The sequence below is a fragment of the Thunnus maccoyii genome, chromosome 4 (genome assembly GCF_910596095.1).
Source record: "Thunnus maccoyii chromosome 4, fThuMac1.1, whole genome shotgun sequence".
NCBI lineage: Eukaryota > Metazoa > Chordata > Actinopteri > Scombriformes > Scombridae > Thunnus > Thunnus maccoyii.
Genome location: NC_056536.1, coordinates 5,396,128 through 5,421,072, shown reverse-complemented (window position 1 = coordinate 5,421,072; position 24,945 = coordinate 5,396,128). Strand labels below are relative to the sequence as shown.

The window sequence follows — 24,945 nt, the reverse complement described above, 5'->3', positions numbered from 1 at the left end:
TATTTTTGAAAGCGCACAGTTGTCGTCTGGATCTGTTTTCCCTTCAATCATTATTTCCTAGAAATAATAGAAAATAATTTTTTGATTGTTGTAGTTGGAAAAGAAACTAAGGAGTAGACTGTGTCTTTCTGCTGTTCATAAAAGAGTAACAGAGTGAAGAGTTAAATGACTCACATCAATTTGAGGCTTTTCAGGTAGCTAGCAGGTAGCTTGGCACTTGTCAAGCACAAATGACAGATAGCTGGTCAAATAGACTTGTCTAAATCTACCAGTTAAACTTTTATACATATGTATCATATCATTGTTTCAAGCTTATCACCTTAAAAGCTCTTCATAAAGACCTCCAGCATTTGTGCTGTGAAGCAGCTCATTCCTGTCAGTCTGTGAAGCTAATGTTAGCTGAAGCAGCTAAAGTGTAGAGCTGTCAGCAGTGTTAGTGGTCTGATATAAACAGTCAGATGTGACTTGCCAACAGTTTGTTATTATTGCCATTACTGAACAGAACACTAGTGTTGAATGTAATGAATGTATTTGAATATAAGTACATAGCTCATATGTATCTTAAGGGACGGGTTCACAATTTTTCAAGTCTGTCTTAAAACAACAGTCAGGTATCCAATTGAACATTGAAATAGGTTTTTCTTGCTGTAATCATTCCTCCTGTTCATATTGACCATTAGAAGATCTCTTCTTAATCCACTTACAATGTAAGTGATGGGGGCCAAAATCCACAGTCCTCCTTCTGTGCAAAAATGTATTTGAAAGTTTATCTGAAGCTGATATGAAGCTTCAGCCATGCAAACGAGTCAAATCAAGTAGGTATCTTTCAACGTTACAGTCTTTTTAGTACCAGAGTCCCTCTTTTTGTTACTATACTTCCACCATAGCTCAATGGGGAAACACTGACTGAGGAAACACAAAGAAGGAATTTGATGCTAAAAAGACTGTAAATATGGCAGATATCCACTTGATATGACTAACTAAGACTGATGAAGCCTCATATAAGCTTCAGATAAACTTTTAAATGCATTTTTTCCAAAAAATGACTGTGTGGACACACTTTTCCCCTCATCACTTACATTAAACGTGCATTTGAAGGGGATCTTTTAATAACCCATATGAACAGGAGGAATGATTACAGTGAGAAAACCTCTTTCAGCGTTCATATGGGCACATGACTATCTTTTAATTCATGTGAGCTGATATGGTCATTTTTTCTGTAGAAAAAAGGCAAATTTGCTTAGAAGTTGACTTTTCCCTGACTAATTGGTTTAAAAAGAATCCTGGGTGTTTACAGTAGGCACAATCATTTGTTTATTATTACTATGTAGATCACAAATACAAGCCTGTAGTTTAATTTATAGATATCACTTACAATTACATATACAAATTGCCAACAGCTGGTCAGAAAAATCATAATTTGATATTTTCCTCACATCTTTCAGTCATATTAATTAGTGTACTGTGCATTTAGCTCAATCAACTACTCTTAGATCTTACTGTGACCCCCAGCCCCAGCATGAGGGCACCAGTATGACGTTACAGGGTATACACAGGTTACTCTGTTCCTGAGTGAGTTATGAGGTTATTTCCACATAATTGGTAATTATTTCCAAATGGAATCAAAAAATGAACATTAAATTAAATTAACATTTAATCAAAAAAGCTTTAATTTTGCAAATATAATGTCACTTGTTGCTTTTTGCTCCTGCATTCTCCCCACATGGATGACTCAAGGCTGAGTTAGAAACAGACTGAGCAATCCTATCAGGTCTCAACATAAAGGCATCACATTCAGATTACAAAGTATGTTATAATTACATCACATTCATACAGCAATGAGATGTCTTGTGTTACAAACCACTTAAGACCAGTTGAATGGGGACAGCTTGTGCAATTCAGGACAAAAGCCGTGTCCATACTAGGTAAAACACTGATTTTTGGGTCAGTGGGTTTAGGGTTAGGTTGAAGTTAAGGTAAGGGCTAGGGTAAGGCAAGTAGTAGTTATGCTTAGGGTTAAGGTAAGTCTAGGAAATGAATGCAAATCTATGTAAATACCCAAAAGGTGCTTTAAGTAAACCTGTGTGTGTGTGTGTGTGTGTGTGTGTGTGTGTGTGTGTGTGTGTGTGTGTGTGTGTGTGTGTTGTGTGTGTGTGTGTGGTCTGTCATAGGCTACTTTTAGGGCCAAATTTCAGACTTCAGAACAGTTAATTTGGGACAGCTTGTCCAACTGGAGACAAAAGCCATGTCCCCATTTGGGAAAAAGCTGATATTTGGGTCATTGGTTAAGGTAAGGATAAGGTTAAGGTTAGCATAAGGGTTAGGGTTAGGCAAGTAGTGGTGATGGTTAGGGTCAGGGTAAGACTTAAATAAACCTGTGTGTGTGTGTGGCAGAGACACAGCAGGAGGCAACCACACTGACCTGAGGATCGACAGGGAAAGCAATGACATTTAACATGCAGGAGGAGAGAAAGACAGTAACATAATACATCTCTTTATTCCTCACTTTCTCCTCTGCTGTCCTCATCTTACAGGTCACACTCGCACTATATACTGTAAATATAATACTATATATTCATAATTAATGACACCTTCGTCTAAGTCGCAATTAGTATCCTGCAACTGTGCAACTAACCTTTTACAAGTGAGAGGGAGAGAGAAATGAGGACAACAGCAGAGAGGTTAGTGTAAGGAGATACAGCACTAAAGAAGCTAACAGAGGAGTTTTTTATTTTTTTAACAGCAGCAACTTTCTGAGCTGGGCTTCTCCCTTAACAGACTAAACTTTGTTAACACGAGGCATGATGTCTCCATGAATAACTTTTCGCTACCGGGCTGTGGAAACCTTGATAGGTCCAGTGTCTCTCTCACAAAACATGCTGCTGACACCACTGTGTGTTGAAACCCTGCAGTGAGGAGGTAGAGGTTATTCAAAACCTTCCAAACTGTCAGTCATGCAAAAGTCTTATAGGACCCGAAGCTGAAACCAAGGGGGCTATTTGATGGACATTTTAACATCAAAAGCATTACTGCAAAGAGCAATCAGTTGACTCATCTTGTGTCTGACTCAAATCTGGACTTTATCTGTCTGACCGAAACATGGTCGAAACAAAAAACTCCTGCGAGTGTGTTCACGGTGCCCGGATACCAATGTTCCAGAAGAGACAGACCTGATGGAAGAGGAGGAGGGGCTTTTTTTATGTGAGCGACAACATAAAATGTGAACGTGTGGTTTATAATGCGGGTAACACATTAGAATATGTTGGGATAAAAATAATGTTATCCCAGCAAATGTCTTTTAACATCATAGGTATCTATAGCCTCCCCTCTGCAGATGACACTTTCTATGATCAACTCACAGAAGTCTTGAAAGAGTGCAATCTCAACAAAGAATTATTACTTATGGGTGATTTTAATGTGGACTGAGAGGATAAAACTAAGGAAAAAAATAAAAATTATCACAGAAAAATTCCAACTAGAAAAACTAGTAAAAGGCCCAACTAGGATTGCAAAATGCTCCAGTACACAAATCGATCTGATATTTACTAACAAACCAGAAAGAATAACTAAAAGTTATAATTTAATCACTGGCTTATCAGATCATAACCTAACCCTATGTGCAAGAAAACTGACTAAAAGTAGATTTAAGACCACGGCAACTAAGACAATGATCCTTCCATGCATACCCAGAGCTAAGCAAGAAGAATTTATCAATGAAATTAACAGCTTGAACTGGGATGATGTACTGTCTTCTGATGGTCTGGACTATGGCTGTGATACTTTTACTCACAGAATCAACTCTGTCAGGGAAAGATTTAATGTGAGGATACAGATAAAATCTAAAAATAAAAGCAATTTACTGTGGTTTGAGGAAAATTTGTGGAAACTAATGAAATCTAGAGATGCTGCACTGAGGAAGGCAATTAAAACAAACATTGTTTCAGGTCTCCAACTACTGACACTGCTAAATTAGTTATGTGTTCAGCTGCTGATGTCAAACAGCAGAGCATGAAGCTCAGTGGTGTGAAAATCTTCATTTAAGTCTTGGATAGCATTTTTATCAATAAAACTTGCCCAAAACGGAGCCAAACATGTGGCCTTATATACTAATTTTAGGTTGTCAGTTATGCAGATTGCCAAATCTCACTAACACGTACCTACTCCTGAACAGGTGGTGTTTATTGGGTTAAAATGAGGAATTTACAAGACATTTGTGGAGTTAGGATACAAAAATGCTCTTGCATGAGGTGCATTGTGAAGAACATTTTTATTAGTAATCAAAAGTTCTAACAATATACACAAAAATCGTATTTGGCCCTTGGATATATGTATTTGACTGCAAATGTAAAGTGGATAACATATTCATATAACATCATGTCTCTATTAGTGTTTCTCCTGAGTGTATTTTGTGCAGCTTATTTCTGCAGGATCATGTTTTGTCTTACAACACAAACTGTCAACAAACACACACACACACACACACACACACACACACACTCATTGTATCCCCCTGAGCTCCCTTTTCTAAGTACACGGTATGAAGAGTATGCTGACGGCCAAGAACAAACAAAAATAAAGGAAAATCAAAGATGTGAGACTGTGAATGTGGATGACCTTCCATTATAATCCTCTTATGATGAGTCCCATATGTGGGCTGAAAAAGAAAAAACTGAGGTATTATATCAACTGATAAATAGTGCAGGGAACACACTGCAGTTGCACTGCAAATTTCAAAGCAGCCATAACCAGCACTGTCATGTACTTGCCATTATTAGCCATTATTTGTTATTTGTGTACAGTCATTACATGGCTGTGCATAAATATTGACCAAATATCTACCAACCAGGGGACAGTTTCACAAAGGCTATGTGAGTGCACACTTAGTTTGGGAATTGTGTTTGTCTAAGCTTCTTTCCTGTTGTACATTAACAGAAAAAAGATGAAAGTATTTTCTCAAAATTAAACCTGAAACACCAGGAATTTTTGAACATTGTTTGTTACATATCTGGTCTTCACATATGTGGGTTTATCCAAGAAGCCTGGCAAGCCTAAGATTAGAGAAAAACATATCTCTTTGTACCCTCACAAGATATCACTCTCATGTCTGTATGCCAACTATGAAACTAAAGCCAACAGACAACTAGCTTAGCATAAAAACAGGAAGAGGGGGAAACTAGCCTGACTCATTCTAAAATTCAAAATTACACCTACCAACATCCATAAATCTCATTAATTAGCATGTTGTATTTTGTTTAATCCACGGACAAACAATAATAAAAATAACAAAGATGGGGAGTTACAAGCTGGAATTACTTCTTGGCCACCAGTGGCCAGACAGAGCGATTTCTTCATACAACCTTGCAATGATGAAAAAGGTACAGGAAGTTACTGCGCCCGCAAGTCAAGGGGGACAGGGTACCCAGACCTGACTGATGCCACAGAAGTCAAGAGCTCTTTTGTGAGGGGAACCTTAGTAACCCGTCTGTTTGATACTTCATCAAAAAGGGGTTGAAAGTCCTGAAAATGGTCATGTAGAACTGTAGCTTGGCAAAGATGAGTGGATCTTTCAGGGCTGCTTCTATTGTGTTGAAGGATGCTGTCCCAGAGTTTGGAAGTTTCTTTCTTTTCTTTCTTTTTACCGCACCCATATACTGGTGAAGTGATGGCCAGACTGCAAGAGCCCTCTCTACCACAGGCAGGTTCTCGATCCAGTGTTGGCCACAGAACAATAAAGGGAAGACGGTGGATTTGGTGACAGCACTGTAATCTTCCCTCCTTGCTGGTATGTTGTGGAACAGTGTGTGCATGGCTTTCAAAAGTCTGTCCAGCTGCCACACAGAAAAAACACTTTTAAAGGCATTGTGTAGTGTGTGGAATCCACAGCTCCCCGCAGCTACAAGCTGAGCACCTCAAGACTGTTCTGAAGTTCAAAAACTTCACATTGGGCCCATCCATCCTGATGGATACCAGGCTCCTGAGATCATGTTGGTCCACACACTCCTGAGTCAAGTTCATATAAGTGTGTGAGTATCACTCTGTTATTTCTGGTATTATATCTAGTATTGTGTTGTTGACAAACAATGAAAATTAACCAAGAAATTGATGAGTAGGGCTACATTATTGTTAACTTTTTTTGCAACTGTTAAGGGACAGTTCACCCATTTTTTTCAAATTTGTATATAGTTTCACTTGCCTCTAAAGTGGTATGTAGGTCAGTAGTGCTCAGATAACTATCCCCCCAGATAGATTTCTTGCAAAATAACCACCTAGCACAGCTAGAACTGACTGACTGACTAACTGTGAGGTAAACACCATTACTACTGCCCTACATACCACTTTGGGGATAAGTGAAACAATATCAAAATTTGAAAAATGGGTGAACTATGCCTTTAATATGCAACAGAATAGATCATCACACTTTGCCATAACATTGCTAATGAAAAAGAAAATCAATGAATGTGACTGTAAATAAAGCATTTACTTACTTTGACTGGTTTCAGTAAGTCGTGGGCTGTTGCATGTCCCATAAAGTGGGACCCCAGCTACCTGCTCACCTTCCCAGAAACATATAGTACATGCAGGTCCAGCGACTTGGTTTTGTTTGTTTGATTTAGACTTTTGCCAAACATCGGCACAAACGGGCCCTTATTAACTTTTGAGATGAGGTCTTTCTTAAAGAAAAAATGCAGAAAAAATGCGTAATGTAAGACATCTTGTTCTTTCCACATGTGAGGGTTTTAGCAATGTGAGAATCAGGGAACATGGTTTGAAACAGCTCAGCTATATCTCTATTGCTTTTTTTATGACTGATGTTTAGCTACTGTTTGTAAAGTCCAGAGCACTTCTGCTTTTAATGTTGGCGTGTATCCAAATGCTGTCTGGAGGTCATTTACCAGAGTAGCTAACGTTGTTAGTGCAGAAGGTTGCACTGGGGCTGGACTTTGGTGATGTTCCCGATGTGAATAAAGAACAATATTGGGTGATGGCAGGTGTTTGCTGGTGGCTTTTTATGGTGGCTTAATGTTTTTCTGACTTCCCATGCAACTCTAATGCCTTTATACTCAAAATTCCTAATTTAAGCGTTTTCTTGCACAAGGTAAAGGCTCCAACCAAGAACTAAATGTGCTGTTCTTGAGCCAGATCTCCTTGAACTTGAACTTAACCGTATTAGATGAAAGTAACGTTAACAGAAACAACTTTAACGTATTACCTCTTGAAGTAGCTACTTTCTTTGATAAGAGGAGACACCACATTAGTCCACACACCACATTGTGACACACTACTTGGGTGTGTTAAAATGGGTGGCCTAAAATTCAGATTATTGGATTTTAGGCTTTTTAAGACTTTTTAAGGACCTGCAAAAACCCTGTTAAAGGTAGATATATTATGAATTTGTAAATTGCCTGTGTTGAGACTAGTTATGGCATCTAATTGAGCAGTTTCATTATATAATACCAGTACGCTAGAGTACACACTGTTCTCCTAATGCTTAGCTGCTAGAGATTATTATACATTCTGGTTATCAGCTGTGAATGGTGTCATGTTAAGAGCTTGCATAGCAGATGTGGCTATGACCAAGACTCCCTGGGGTGCTCTGTCCCTACTAGCAACACATACTGACAACCTAATACAGTGAGCTAACTACACAATGACAGCTAAATGCAGGGAATCAACCAGTGGAAGGGGGTAAATGAAGTACATTTAGAACAGTACATCTCTTTAGGGACTGAAAATGTGGAAACTTATCATGGTGGAAGACTTTTATGAAATGACCGACTCAAAATGCATGACTAACTCTTCCCTGTAGAATAAATCATGGAAGTGGTGTACATGCAACTAGCATGCACTGAAAATGTATTCTACTCTGACCATGAATATAGATTTATGTTTAAATCCTGTTTTGTTAAAATCCTGCCTACAGCAGCCTTAAATAGAATGAGCACTTGAGAAAACTGTAAACAATCAAGAAGGTCTATTGAGTTAAATGCAACATACTAACATGGGAATACAATAATGGGCTTTGGTAGAAAGGTTGATGGATGTATTTAGTTACAATCACAACCCCATGGGGCCCTCATCTGTCCTTGTTAGCAACAAACAGTGACAACTAACTGCTGGTAAATTAGCCTGAGCTACAACATAACCATTCATGTGGGTGAGTAGAGTACAGTAACTACTATGTTTAGTTTTGTGGGTGAAATAAGGGTTAAAGGCTGATGGATTTTACACAGATGATGAGACGAAGCTATGATCTTAAGTATCTGCTATGAAAAGTAAAGAAAAAACACAGGCAGATCGTAAAGTGAATGATGAGAGAGTAAAAGATATAGTCAAAAACAAACAAACAATCAAATCAACGTAAAACTAGTCTACACCAGACACTCGTCAATCTTTTCTTAGCATGAAACCAAAATAGGGCCGCAAATTGTAAAGGAGAGACCTCGCAGAAGTTGGCTTGCGGGTGTTAACTAACAGGAAATATAATGATCAGCTGGGAGTCTCCCCATGAGACAACAGGATCATCAGTGGCATACTGCCAAAACCCTCCTGGGGATACTTTCAGGATATGCCTACCAAAGGCAGTAAGCTGCTGCTGCTGATGATGATAAGGGAAGCTAGAACTGCTGCTTTATGAAGGCATAAAATGTCACATACTATTAATTATTCAAGATTAAAATAACACACAAAGTTTTTGGAAGACTGACATGTTGGTCATCTTAAGACTTTAGATACCAAAATCCCCCATGTGTAAACGGAATCGCATAGTCAGTACTAACATTTTAGCATTCAATGGGTTATGGGTTATTACAGCAAAAGAGTGATCACTTTCAACAAAATAGCCATTGTGCTTATTTTACCATAAGGACAATTTCCCTGTAGCTTATTAAACAGCTACTTAGGAAAATTACCATAATTTGCAACTCAATATTGCTTTAAAGGAGTTTACAGGCTTTTATTTAAAAAGGTACTTCAGAATGAATAATCACAGAAATCCTAACTGCCATCTACAGCTACACTGTAGAAAAGCTGTAGCTAGTCTTCCTGGCTACAGTACAACAGAGCTGTAATCACTGATCCATAAATAAATCACATCTAATTGCAGCTCAGCCTTTAGCCAGCAATGAGAAGTTAATTACAGGGAGGATGTTTGTGGCATTAAAACGTTTCTGATCTAGCCTGGCTGAGTGTTTATGAGCTTGACAAGATGAAGATCTTGTCAACTTTATTAGTTGACCGACGCGTTTTGGCTTGTGGCTTTCATCAGGGTCATCCGACCAAGTTTTTATTTATTATTTTTTATCAATTTATATTGTTGTATTATGTATCTCTCTGCTCTCTCTATACACGGTACTTTATAAAGCTTTTTATCTTTACTATTACAATTATTGTTATTATTGTTATTATCCTAATCAAAGTGTTTCTAATGTATGCCATATCTAATAGACACATTTTTGGATTAACAAAAACCCAAGTACCACCCCCTAGTTGCACCTTTCTAGTTAATGGACCAAATATGGTGTCACCCATGTCCCTTCTTGGACACTCCCCTTGCCTCTGTTAATCTTGGACAACGATTGGCCTGAAGCCACATGACCATATATCCAACCCATCTCTGTAGATGCCCCATTGGCTGATATGTGTCTGGATGTATATGATTGATTGTCTTTTATATTTTTTTTTACTTTTTTTACCTTTTTCATACCAAACGTACTTTATTTAAATGTTGTTTGTAATGTGTTTTATGATGACCCTGATGAAGGCCACAATGCGTCGGTCAACTAATAAAGTTGTTCTTGTTACTACAAGTGTTGCTGGAGTTCTCATCTCTCTAGACTTCTTTCCCTTCTCCGTGCACCTTGGAAGTAGGTGAAGTTGTGCCAGAGACCCTTACTCTGTGACAGACATTGGGACACAGTAGACAGAGGTCTACAGAAAAAAATAATGTCAAAATAATTGGGATTTGAACTGAAATTCTGTGACGTTGATGCCATCAATGTCTGGCTGTTACAGATTAGCCATAGCCAAATATGTAGGTGTAACTACGTAACACAAGTATTTTAAAACAGATCCTGAATTTGGAAAAGTGCGTACAGAAAATGCCATCACCATTTCTTTGGGTTGGTGTTCAACAGCATTTTTTGAATCTTTATCAAGTTTTGAATCCTCTCACAGTATATAACAATAAACTAATTACACCCCTATGCAATATCACTAAAATGTTACATGATTCAAAATTGTATCATCTTACAATAATTGTAGTATTTTTAGGGTGAAGTGTAGGGTATTTGGTCTTATTTGTAATTAAAAACAAACAGGTTAGACAGATTGAAAAAACAGGCCTCAAAGTACAACCTCAATGCAACAAAAGTGAGTACACCTGAACCACTGATACAATAATGATTACACCTGAGACTTCCAATTAAGACTAATTGCCTGGACAAGGTTATAAAAGAACCTGTGAACACCACAACTTTCTCAATTTTGGCCTGGGTTGTATCTAATGCAACATGGCTCTACATGGTAAGGAATTGCCTGAACAAGTAAGAAACCAGATTGTGAGACTTCATAAAGCTGGGAGAGGGCACAAGATCATCAGTCGGCTACTGAACAGAAGCTAAAACACAGATGTAGCAGTGGTTATATGGTACTGGAGGACCCATACTACCAATAACAGGTGCAGTGTCCATCCTCGAGAAATGACAGTGCACACTATTCACTATCTGTGCAATCTTGTATTGAAAAACAGACAGGCCTTTGACTTGGCACAAGGATTATCTGTGGAAATGGGTGTTTCAGTGACTGCTCAGACAGTGTGAAGGACATTGCGTGAAGTCAACCTCCACGGACGACGTCCAAAAAGAAAACCATTGCTCACAACATGAAAACAAGCCTGATGAATATTGGCAGCACATTCTGTGGTCAGACTTAATCAAAATACATTTGTTTGGATCAGATGGGGTACGGCATGTTTGGGGTGGACCTGGCCAGGACTACCACAGTGACTGCATAGTGCCAACCATGAAACATGGAGGTGGAAGTGTGCTGATATGGGGCTGCATGAGTGCAAAAGGTGTAGGGGAGATGACATTTATAGATGGCACTATGAATGCAAGTTTGTATCCAATTATTGAATGAAAAGATGACTCACAGTCTTAAGAGGGTTGGCAGGAGAGGAATTTTCCAACATGACCAGCTGTGGCTGATGACTCAAAAAATTGGGCAGGACAGGAGGAAAACCAACATGGAATCTTACAACAAACCACATCATACTATATCATTGTCCCCCACCTGATGCAATCGGAGGGGTGGGGGCAATTTTATATACCAATAAAACACTTTGCTTTCAAAAACATAAACCCCTGAGTGGTGAAAAGGCTGCTTCTTTAAAGACATTTAGCATATACATATCGTTTCTAAACAAAGAAGTGCTCATTTTAGCTTTGGAGTGGTTCAGAATGTGTCATTTTACCAACAAAGTTAAATTCAAATTTATAGTATTGCTCTATTGTGACAACAGATTTATGTTCTCATCAAAAACAAAGACTGAACACTAAAAACATTCACAGATCTAAAAGTGTAGGTGTAAGTAAGTGTAGGTGTAAGTAAAAATGCATGTATCAAATACATGACTTACTCATTCTTATCTATATGCATGACATACAAAATATAGTCTACAAAGCTGACATCTTAACACTTGTTATTATAGTTACTTTAAGCGTATTACTCAATATAGGCTCAGCTTAAAAACGAACTAAAGAAATCGTCACAAGCAAGCAGCCAGACCTCCGGCACACTCATTCAAAAAATCACATAACATCAACAGGTGACTGAACAATGACTCAATTAAAAACGGGATCAATTCCAAATGAATGAGTGAGACCAGACAGCTCACTGTAATGTCAACAAGCAAACTACCCACAGCACATTATATCATCTCTTTTCTGCATTTTTGTTAAGGAGATAAATTCACACTCACACTGCTCCATAAAAGAAGTGAAAGGTAACCTCTAAATCTGAAAAAAGGAAATTTGGTTGTTGAAAGGGCCTACATAAGATGTAATGTTTTACTGATGTGTTTAAAAATACAGTTCACAATTTTCCACATTATAATTTATTTTCTAATACACTACTCTTTCAATTTATCTATATCTTAACGCTCTTCTTCTCTTACCAATTTGTCACATTTACATATTTTACAGTGGTGAGAATTGAAGATGAAATCTGGAAACTATCATTGGACCAACGCAATGTCAATATTGTATTCTGTTTGTTGATTGGTTAGGGAGGACATCCTCCCTTGGAGCTCATTTTACGTGTCTTGGCCAATCATAGATTAGCATGAAAAAAATGAAGTATATTAAATTGATGTAAGAGATCCTGCTCTAAGGAGGACAGCAGGAGCCCGTCCTCCTCTGCCCCCCACTGCCCCCACCACCACTTCCCACAGACTGCCCTTTCTCATCCTGCCCTGCAGGCGTTGCTGTTGAAGCATTTTGATCAGAATCTCAATAATAAATTTTTTCCAAAGAGAGAAAAAATATTTTAGAAATGATGCTGAGATTTGGTAATGATTATTTCTACCAAATATTCTTTGTTATATTTTGATCATCTCCTTCTTGCCTCTCAAAAAATAGAGGAAGAGCAACCTCCTCTGCCTCAATGGACTAGCCTCCTCTGTCCCAAACACACAAAAATCCCATAAGAGTTTTTAAAGAAGAAAAAAGTTGAAACTATGACCTGGCCAAGTTTGTCCACTGACCTGAATCCAATAGAACACCTTTAGAGTATTTTAATGAGGAATTTAGAGCAACAAAATCCCTCCAGCAAAGAGCAGCTGAACAGAATTATCTGTGAAGAATGACAGAACAAGACAGGTATCATCCATGCCCAGGAGGATCCAATCTATCATCAAAAATAAAGACAGGCATACACAATATTAGAAAATAAAAGAATGAAGTCTCACTAATGAAAGGTGTGTTGACTTTTTTTGCAGTTTGATCTTAAATAATAAAATAAAATAACATTATGTTTTTACAAGTGAAGGATTTGTAATTACTTAACATTTTAGTGATATTGACCAGGGGTGTACTCAGTTTTGATAAAGTATAAAATCTGTATCTGAATCCTTTAAAATCCATGATCATATCTAACAAGGATTAGCTTAATTTAACCACTATGATGATGTCTGTAGATGTGTCCAAAGATTTGGTTCACAAATGTCAACTACTGACTGTAGTTCCAGTTACCAGCAGTTCTACTGGAGCAGTGTTTTCTCTTTTTTTTTTAATCTCTCTCTGAGGCACAAATTAGCACTTTTGTCTCTGTTGGTAACAACAAAATGATATTTGGTCTCCCACAGTTAGCTTCAGTTGTAACAAGCTTTAACTAAATACACAGGGACTGAACAAAAGATTGGTGCCTAGTTTTACTAGTTAATAAAACCAAATGGATAGTACATGTACCTGGTACCAACAGAATGATATAGTCTCCAACAGCCAAGTTGTATCAAACTTTAAAAAACACAGAAAGAAATAATTCAGCTAACTGCTGGTTAGCTAGCTACACCGTAGAGATTTCACACAAAGCTACATGAATAAATTAATGAATAACACGCCAATTTCTTAAGTCATTTAACGTATTATCACAAGGCATTTATTACTTTTTGCATGTCATTTCATGTCATTTAGGTCGTAAATTCAGTTGCCAAAAGCGACCTATACTTACACTTGAGTGACAAGAGAAGTGACGCATTTCGGATGACACCAACAAAGTGTGACTTTATTTTCTTTTATTAGGTGACTTTGGCTTATTAGGAGGTGGCAGGATGGTGGGTTGGAGTGGATGGCTAGATAGTTAATTGGCAAAAAGTTGCTAAAGCAGCAGGACTGCACTGTTCGAGACTTCCAACCAGACATTTTCACCATCACATCAGGACATTTTAAGCGGACATTTTTACTGTCACTGTCACGTCGTGCATTTTACTGCCATTAAACTGGACATTTTTACCGTCACGTTGGGCATTTTTACTGTCACGTTGGGCATTTTTACTGTCACGTTGGGCATTTTTACCGGACATCTCATTGGTAATAAAAAGCCATTTTAAGATCCAAAGTACAACAAATTAATTTTCATACACAAAAACTAACTAAATATTAAATGACTGATTTACATATAAACCAGGGTTGTGTCATAGGAGGATCTCATGTCTGGAAGAAACTTTTAACCTGTTTTGATCCATTTTAAAATATTGTGTGTCTGATTTGTTTTTTTTTCCACAAAAAGTTCAACTACCTTGTTAAAATCTTTAATCCTTAAAATCCTTCATCTCCTCCTTCTCCCTCACTGAAAAATCAAAAATCTATGAATAAGTAATTTTTTTTTTTGCCTAATGCAAGATGTCTCTTACTTCACTGAAAAGTCCATTCTCACTATATGTGCACTGGAAGCTTTAAGTTTCCACATTACATTTGTGCAAGTTGCATACTTGACCATGATTGGCTTCAAACCAGTTGTGATGTCCCAAATCATGCTCGTAGGTACACGCCTTAAACTTAGCTTTAAGATGAGCACAGAGAAACTCTCTGCCTCCATCAGATAAATGTGAAAACAAACCCTGTACATACATCACTCTGCACAGAGAAGCTTAAACATCCAACCGAAGTAATTAACAAATAAAACACATTTTTAATGGAGGCGGACTTTAATATTGGATAAAAATAATAGATGTTTCAAACTATGGAGCACCCAGGAATCATGTGGTAGAACAGAAATATTGGTGCAAAAATTTGTGTGAACAGTTCACCAATCCGGTCCCTCCATTTATTAGTCGATGCGTAAGGTTTACCGTTATGTTACCTCAATTTATTAAACCGTTTGCACCAATTCCATATCAGTTTTATTCTACCACATGACCCCTGTGGGGCTCCATACCAAACAACCACCAAGGGTTTTTTCCCATAGTCATTATACAATTCAATCACAGAGGACAAGAGTAGTAGCCAAGGAGAAACACCTGTTTGGTGCTGAGTTTTGCCAAGCAATTTGAATAACAATCAACATAATGGATTGTACTTGCTGGAAACAAAAGTAGAATCAAGATGTGTCCATTGGCTGCAGTCAGTGTTCAGACAAAGCCATGTGATAAACTAAAGGTTGACACACTAAGCACTGATGCAGACATTTCTGACCCTCTATAGGGAAACTCACTACTAGGTTTGGCAAGCTTTGCAATTAAACCAGCAAGAGCATAACATTTCTGTCTCTGTGACTGTTGTCTTTCACAATCAAAACAATCTTGACATGAATGTTTCTGGTCTTCCGTGACTCTGTTAGGAAAAATACTGACAGCATTTTGCTTTTACTGCATATTCGTATCATGGGAATGGCTCAGAGAGAGATTCTTTAATATGTAATGTGTACATATTAAAGAAGAAAATTTCAGACAAAGCCGATGAGCTGATGTGATCACATTCAAGTTACTTTACCTTGACAAAAGCTGTGGCACTAGCAATAAAAATCATATCCATGTTGAAAAAGGATGATGATGTTGTAACAATGTTGAAAAAATTTGCTTGTACATAAGTAACTATAGATTTATGTGTTATAATAATGCAAGATGAAATTGAAGCACTGACAGTGATGAGTAAGTGGAGAAATAAGACACCACGCCTTGGGGAAAAGAATGACAGAGATTATACTGGGGGTGAGATAATGATTGATTACAATTGCTTAAAATCAGAATGCTGATGAACAATGCTCTGGTTTGATGGGTATCTTTACTCTGCTCATGCCCTCCAAATTATAATTCCTGGCATTCTAATGGGAATCAAGGTGCATCTTTAATTACTGCACAGTGAATGATGTGAATTTCAATCACAAAGTAACTCCAAAATAACACTAAAAAGTAGCTACACTCATGAACTGATAACAGACTTTGAGTTACAAACGCAGCACATACATGCAGGCCCTTCTACAGTCAGCACACAATGTCACAATCAATTACAGAATCTCATTTCAAATTTATCAAATGTCAAATCAACTTTAGGGAGAAGCAGCTTGTCAGTTGAAATCAATAAAGGAAACAAAGAAATAAAGTTTGTATATTTAAGATATGCAAATCAGTCTGATGGCAGTACAGATGACAGCTGCATCTTTTATTTTGGTAGAGGTATGGTAAAAGAGTATTGAAGCATGGCACATAATAATGAAATGTATGTACTTCAAGTTAGCAAAAATACCAATTCATAAACCATGTCACTTCACTTTTTTTCACCCTGCCAACCTAAACCTAAAAGGTACGTTTCACGATCTCGATTATCAAAGCTCCTTAATAATTACAGCTGGTGTCTGCTGGTAACAGCTCAAAGAGAGATCGAGAACTTGGCTAGATATGCAGTATCTTGCTCACCAACATTTGATAAACGCCAAAGACATTGATTGAACAGGGTTAAGGCTGAGGTAAACTTCAACAAACTGGTTCACATAAGGTGCTGTCCAACCACATCTGAAGGCAAATGTTTTAATACCTGTTCCGAATTGCCACACTCGAAGGAAAAAAATCTGCTGTCACTGAAAGAGGTGAGATGCAACAGTTGTTCAAATGGGGATAACAGCGCACATTTTTGGACAGTCTTTCCTCAAAGGCATGGTGTTACACTTGTTAGTACACCTGAAAAGTGACGGAAGTATTTGGGTGAGGAATGAAAAAGAGAGGCCAAGTGCTGTGAGTTTGTCATTTTCAGAAAGTCACAAAGAATTGTCAGATGTGCAGGAGGACAACCACTTGTTCTTTAATTCTGTTAACTAATCTTTGATTTTTAAGGAAAATAAGAGACAGACTCCCTGGATTCCTGAGTTTGTAAGAGGGGACTCTCCGCCTGCAGAATTGACCTTTGTAACCCTTTAAGTGGGGGATGCTAAACAGACTCAAAGACCTCCTAACAAACCATTTCGATAAGTTGAATTATGACACAAACTAAAACCATGAACTGACCCTAAAGGCCACTTGGACCGGAGTAAAACAACTCCCATCTTAGAAGGAAGACAGACTCTTATCAACAACGCCATAAACCAACCCACATTCCTGAGGACTTTGTGAAGCCTCCTTGTAAATCTAAGGCAAACCTGAAATTCATGTAAATTAAATTTCTGATCATTATGCAACTTATATCATGTTATTTGTCATGTAAATACAAGAAGAATGATATAACTTTCATATATGACTATCTACTAAAGAGCTACAAGACTTAGATTTTATTAACCTTTTATACTACAGGTAACCATACTGCCCTCTATTGACAAGAGTTAAATTCCCCTATGTGAAGAGTTAATTAATGTTTGATAACCATGTATATGTATTTTATGTGTTTAACTTGTGATCCATTAACCTCATAGACAATCATATTCTAGTAGTTAAATTAGACTGGTAGTTGTGTTGAAAGAATGAAGTTTCTAAAATAATAGGAATGTAAAGATAATATCTGAAGGATTTGAGTTTAAAGTTTTCTCTTATTGTTAAACAATAGTCACGTTGAATGCTTTCATATTATGAAGAGTTTAGCAACTTATATTTAAATATGTTTCTGAAAATAATCTTATCACAAAAGTGTTGCCTAACTTTATTTCCTTTCACTATAGTTTTAAACTTTATTTCAGTAGATGGTTTAAGATGTGTAGATAGTTTGAGAAAGTTGAATCAATGACAGTTGTATGTTTAGACATCATGAGGTGTTAATATGAAGGTTAATGTTTGTTATTAGAAGAACTGACTTATTATGAATCATGTAAACTGTTTAACTGTTTCTTGAAAGGTTTTACAAATATGATACAAGCTGACAGGAGTTCTTCCAAGAACTCAAGAAAACTCTTAAGATGTCTCTTTTATTTGTTTTTCAACCAAACCTTTTATTGCAACAAGTTAATTTGTTTTGTTTTATTAGTAACATTAAGTCTCGTATTTCCACGTATGGTAATTTAATTTGAAGTTAACACGTACGGTATTTTATTTTGAAGTAGACGCCGCTGAAGACTTGAGCATAGTCAGATTAAACTTTATTTGACACTCAATTTAAGTTACTACAAGTCAACCAAATGCCTGAATCTGCAACTTAAACCCTTGGAGAAGAAGAAGAAGGAGAAAAAGAAGAAGAAGAGGAAGAAAAAGAAGAACGCTTGAAACTGCTCTCTGAGAGCAAAACTGCAACCCAGAAGTGAAGCTGGCCTAAAGACTCCTCCAGAGCAGCCTGAAACAGCTTGATTCTTTACTGGCATTCAACGCCTCCGCATCTACGGAGATGCGCCACAGCCTACAGCTGATACTCGCTCTTTCACAGCAACACCACTGGTGATGCTGCACCAACAACGCTGGACCTGCCAAGATGACGCCCCTACCACGACGAGAGACTTCAACAGTAAGGCATAACATGGCTTTGTGATCAAGGGTTGATGTTGAATAACATTAAAGTTAAAGAATTTATTTAGAGAAGTTGAATTAGCTTTCCCCGATACAACACGTTAAGCCTTGAGTCACGCACTTTGAGCCACTCTTGCTGAATAATTTTCTTTATTATTTTTTATCATTCTAAGACCTTATTTATCTATTTATTTATTTTACTTACTTTTTTATTTATTATTTTCTGTATATTATCTGTATACATTATATTATCTATGCTTTATCATGTATCCTCAAGATGTTTAGCTATTAATAAATGTCTTCATTTATCCTAAAAGTGTTTGGTTGTTTCTTTGAGCTGCAGTAAACAGAGGTCACTGTTTGGGACAAGAACTCACGATTGTGAGACTGATTCATTGATTAAATTGAACAAGGGTTAGTGCTCCCTCCTGGCACTGACAAATCCTAACCAAAAAGGAGGTGATGCCCTAATGATGAGGTAATTTATTAATAAAGTATTAATACTCCAACAGATGCAACAATCCAAGACACTTCATTTGAAGCATACTGACCCCTTCACCAAGACATGATGCCATTCCTTCTTGTACTGATGAAAAAGTCTAACATCCAAGTCCCTTTTAAGAAGCTGTTCATGTTCATTATTTACTTTGAACAACATGACTGAAGACTGAAGGATTCTCTGATGCAATTAAATAATAGGAGAAAAACAGCTGCTTGTGTGTGTTCACTTTTCCACAGTTAGTCCTTGCTTTGCCTTTTGCTAGATGCTCTAAACCTCAGTGAGAGAAAAAGTCCACAAGCACAGGAACATTTTGTTTGTGAAGTGACTTTTATAGTTTCATCTTTCATTCACAATTAATATTACTAGTGCAAAGGTTTGAATATTGAAATATAAATTAAGAGGATAGCCTGAGTTTGGGTTGGCGTACTATACAAAACGTATGTATAACCCTAATCCTAAACCTAACACTCTATAAAATGTAAGTTTTACTAATCATAGATCATCAAAAGAGCTCAAAGATAAAGCAATGAAGAGTGTTCAGAAGTTGTCTTCACTGATGATGATCTCTTGGGGCTCTTTCATTAATGGCCTTTAAGTCCTCTACAGTCCCAGGGTAAAAGAGAGTCAAATAATGAAATCTCCCACCATCTGTCTCTTCAGAAGCTCTAATCCTCCTTCGCCAACCCTCAGGCTGTTCATAATGTTCCACTTTTTCCAACTGCTAGTGCATTTTTACATGAAGGACATCTTAGAGAACAGAAAGCAAATGCCCTAGAAGAGGCAGTGTACACGCTTCTTTGGACAGAACAAGAAGCTCAGAGGTTTGGGAAAGAGGTTTAGCTATTTAAAGAGTGTTCATGTGTTTTTGTATATCTAAATATATCACAGGAGAAGCAGGCTTTCAGTTGAGGGTTTTACAACAATATCCCAAAGGAAAGGAAGACAGTAAAAAAAAAAGTTGCCTGTGTGAAGTTCGTACTATAGGTTTCTGGCAAGTGGTTGAGATTTGGACATTTCTGTTTACTGATACTTAGTTTTCCTAAGCCCAGCCCAAACAAATGTATGCTAAGTACACTGGTGACTCTAAATTGAGTGTGGATGGCTATTTATGTGATAGAGGTGTCATACCACCTTATATGTCAGAAAAAGAACCGCCACTTCTTTGTCCATTCTTTGGGCAGTGATTGGAAGACAGATGAAGTTGACACATCTGGGTTATCTTGTCTGATGATGACACTTGGCACATGTCACACAGCAGGGTGTGTTCATAGAAAGCACTGTTAATTTAGTCAGCTGCACGTCTTGTTGCACTCTTGTTGCAAATTAGCTTATAGTTTCTTGTTACTATTTTATTTTCTATGTAAGACAACTCTTATAAATTCTATTTAAATGTGTTTTTTATTACATCTTGTGTTTCTTTTAAATTTTGTCCTAATGCCTTTTATGTTTCAGGTAAAGCACTTTGAATTGCCTTGTTGAAAGGTGCTACAAAAATATGCCTTGCCTTGTTGGCTTGACAAACAGCATCTAAAACTCCCTTCCCTCCACACCTTTCCGATGTCAGAACTGGGGAAACAATTTGGCAGCTTTCTGAAAACCAAGAATCTGACCAACACAGTCACTTCACACACATTGATCAGTTGTGCAGAGGCGTTAGGATCTGAACTCGTCTTTCAAGTTCTTTTTTCATTCTTCACACAATTTCATTTTTCAAATGTACAAACAAGTGCAACGCTACATATGCCTTCAAGGAAAGATTGTCCGCATTTCTCCCCGCCTTCAAGTGCGTTTATGACACGTCGGATGAACTAGTTAATTTCAAGTTTTATACTCCGATGAATGAGCAGAACAATGTCAATTTTACAAAGTTACATTAGTTGAGGATTATGCTACAGGTTCAAATTAATGTGAACAAAGTACATGTTAGTTCTCATTTGGCTGAGCAGCTGACAAAAATAATAAAGGAGGAGGAGTATTTTTATAAGGCTTGTATTAAAGTATTTTAGAAAAACAGTTTTCATAAATTGCTGCCTGTCTGTCCATGTGTTAATGACATTGTTCCTGTTATATACAGCATAAAACATTTAACATCTACACGTGTTGCCAGCAGCCATCAAATGTGGGGTAAGAACACATTGATCATAGTCATCAGAAACTGACAGAATATCAAATGCTTTGTTACCTTCATTTACGTTATTTTCACCCAGTGTCAGTCTCACTAATGTGCCAAAGCTTTGCAGCATTAGATATTATAATATCTGAAACACACCATCTTTTAAACATATTACACATGCAGATTTATTGATAGACAAGACCCGCTACTCAGACACCCTTAAGAGACAAAGTGAGTTGGTATGTCAGCCGACTCATGCCAAAAGATCTCATCTCTAAACAAGACGTGTGCCAACCTCTAGAGACATCTTGTGCAACAAAAAGGTCAAATATGTTTATGTTTCACTTCCCACAACTGAGAGCTGGAGAGCCTCTCCATGCAGAAACTGTGAAGTGCATCGAGACAGGCGCATAATCACAGCAGCTGCTCTGCTTGCTTCACCCTCTGCTATGAATACTTAAAAGCCTTTTAATTTCCTCTTGGCTGTTTCATCATGGATGCTGTTTTCTAATGCACAGAACAATAAGTATAAAGTCAAATCCACCCAAAACCCGAAATAGTTCATGGCACTTTTTGACTGTGCCCTACCTCTCCTCTTTTCCTCCACCCCTACTGCTTCCTGCAACCAAGATCCAGTCTGAAAGTTTGATGCTGCTTGTCATTCATAATTTAAACTAGACGTGCATTGTGTTCCGGTTTCCCCACTTCCACCTCTCCCTCCCTTAGTTCATTACTCCCCTGAGTAAGTTTCTACTCTTTCCATTCCTCAGCTCTTTTACTGTCACCTTCCAGCTCCTGTTCAAATGTATCATGATGGCCACCATGTTCACTCCCAGGTTCAGACCTTGTGACCCGAGGGACTTTACTCACCATAAGAGGAACATTGCACTGATATGATGATGAAAAGTGAAGTCACAGCTCATTGTCATACTGGCTGTTCTAGAAGGTGAGGAAGAACACTGAGACTTTGCAAAGCCAATTTCACATCACTGTACTCCAGTATTGTAGGTTATTCCTACATCAGAGTGAAAGAGAAAGAAAGAGAGAGAGAAATTTCACTCTGTAGCCAAGTCGATTAAATCATGTAATGCAAGCATAAGCTCAAGGGCAAACTCATAAAAGTACACTTACATAAATTGCTGTACTTAAAATATATGAAGTGATTTGTTCCAAACCTACGTAATGCTGCACTGAAGAAATATGACAGTTAGAAACCTGGACTCAAGGATGAAATCCCAAATAAAAAATGTTTATCAGTCCAAAATTTACTGAGAGGCAGTTTTCCAACAGGCAACATGTCATGACTGTTTTTTGACATGAATGTTCTGTGTTAAGTTTTACACAAGATTTAAGAACTCTTTGTTTTATCAGCTAAGCAGGGCTTAGCAATTATAACTGATAATAACTGTGCCCAATAATGGGTCCCTGATTTCAGACAGAGGTAAACAAAAGCAGCTTCTAATTTCTAGCCAACAGCCATTGATTTTGCCTGGAAAATAATGTTAGCAGTGAACTCCGTAGCTAGCTACTGTTGGTAAATAATGTTAGCATTGTGGCCAATTATTATTTGTATTGTGGACTGATCTGTCAAACCACAGTTTATAAAGTTGTGCTACTGCTCAGATGCTGAATGCACTGAAGCCGTCTCTATTGGCAGCAGCAATGCTGTTTTTATTTATTAAATATCTGTGTCTGTATTTATTGATATTCTGTTTGTAAATTCCTCATTTAATGATCCAGGTTATGATGAAAATGTAGCATAATTTGTAAAAAATGATTAAGTAGCCAATATGTTTTCGGGAAAGTGGGAATTATGTAAATATCTCACATCAAAATATTTCTACCAGACACACTGGGATTTTGGTGTTGTGTAAAAATGTTAAATATACAGTAAATTCAAAGTCTAAAGTTGCGCTAATTATTGCTAAAACTACTCAACACTAGTATTCTGAAAGAAAATCTCATCTGACAACAAAATGTTTACCACCTACTTCCTATATACTGTGCAAGTTGATGACTGATAAGTGACAGAGAGGAATTACAAAAAATATGTGGCTGATTTCAGCTGGTGAGCAGTGCCTTAGGCAGGTTTACATGCAAACACACATTCACATTCACTCACATTTAGAGAGCTAGTTATCAGTGCAAGCCTTCGAGCACTAATGAGATTTTGGATTCAAAGTGCTTTTCACCCCAAAATATTCCCAGAAGATCAGGGCCAGTGAACATAGCATGGTGTGCTTCATTACAGACTTACAGAGTCAGTCAAAAGTTTGGACACACTTTCTCATTCAAGTGAACGTGAAGGTGAGTCTAAACTTTTGGCTGGTACTTTAGATTCCAGTCTATTTTTACAAAAATCAAGCAGGCACTCAGTTTGTGTTCCCTTCCTGTATTGCTCAAATTGGTCAGGAAGCTCAATAGCATCACTCCTCCTAGGCAGCAGGACTTTTGATCAAAGAGATGTTTGATCAAATGAGATGATGAGAGGGAAAAAATATCACTTTTGCTCACACAGATCTTATGTTGGTTACATAATCTGACCATGTCTGAGTATTATCACAGTGACTGGCTTTGTGAGTCTGGTACAGAAGCTCAGTCTGGGTCTATAGAAGTGTATGTGTGTGTCTGTCTGTCTGTGTGTGTCTATGTGTGTAGTCTGTGCTTTCTTTTGCAGCAGCTGCTTCTCCAAGAACTTCTCCAAGAACTTCTCTTCCAGCTGAAATACCTGTTAGGAGAGCCGGAGGTGATTTCCTATTTCTATTTATTTTATTTTATTAGGGCCTGAGCCCCAAAGGGGCAAAGATCCTATTGTATTTCGTGTGTTTGTTTGTTTGTTTCTACTTTATTATTCCACCACTTCAACCCTAAATTTGACCCCTTAAACATGCTCAAAAACTCACCAAATTTGGTATGCACATCAGGTCTGGTGAAAAATTTGATAAAATGTAAAAATTAACCGCCAAAGTGCCAAAATGTGCTCAATAGTGCCACCTATGTATCTAATATGGCCACCACAGCCCGTAGGAATGTCATAGAGAGATCGAACTAAAACTCAATTATTTGTCTCATCAAGACCTACGAATCATATGTTGACACCCCTGACCTAAATCCAACAGGAAGTCCGCAATATGCCCATCAAAGTACGACTTTGTGCTAATTTTGGACCCCCAAGAAACACTATCTCCTCCTAGGGTGTTAATGGTATCGGCTTCAAACTTTAATACATGACTTATGACACTGTGCTGAACAAAAGTTGTTAAAAACTGTAATAACTCGAACAGTTAAGATATTATAAGCCCTGAAAGTTGGAGTGCCACATCACACCTTACAATGTAAACCAATGGGGAGGCAATCTCTAGGCATGGACTTTGTGTCAAACAAATGGTTCTGATGTCTAAACTATAAGTCTGACCACTTTGAAACCTGTATCAATGGATTCGCGACGTAATTTCCTACGAAAAAAATGTGATTTTTAATGTAGGATTTGGCCAAAGTCATCGGACTTATGAGGATATTTCACAAGAAGAGTGACATTCTCCTCTCCAACTGAGAGGGAGAGAGAGAATGGGAGGGGGGGATGGGTGTGGGAGTTGAATGGAGCTCACTGAGTGAGAGTGACAGTTAAGTGATAAAGTGCTGCAGAAAAATAAAATCAAAACTAAAATTTGTAGCTGTGTTCTGCAGTTTTTCCTTTATTAGGGCCCAAGCACCTAGCGGTTCGCTCACACTCTCCATTCAAATATATGAGTATTTTTCTGTGTCCAGCTGCAGTTACTTATTGTCTCTACACACCTGACAGTACACGTTTCAAACTTTGACCAGGTCATGTGGGTTAAAAGTCTTTACTTTTCTAAAAATAAACTTGATGAAAATTAGGAAACTAATGTCTGTCGCTGGTGATGTGATTTATTGACA

At 37.6% G+C, this 24,945-nt stretch overlaps 1 protein-coding gene across 4 annotated transcripts in view; it reads right to left on the bottom strand.

The window, feature by feature from the left end:
• The window catches only part of LOC121896338 (kelch domain-containing protein 8B-like), a 204,855-nt gene that overhangs the window by 157,444 nt on the left and 22,466 nt on the right, over positions 1 to 24,945 (bottom strand). The window contains exon 1 of one of the 4 annotated variants that reach the window (XM_042410160.1): positions 320 to 386. The exons of the other annotated variants lie outside the window; for them this stretch is intronic. The gene's annotated coding sequence lies outside the window, so the exon portion shown is untranslated. Of the gene's footprint in view, positions 1 to 319; positions 387 to 24,945 lie in introns of those variants that run through there. 4 annotated transcript variants of the gene reach the window in all.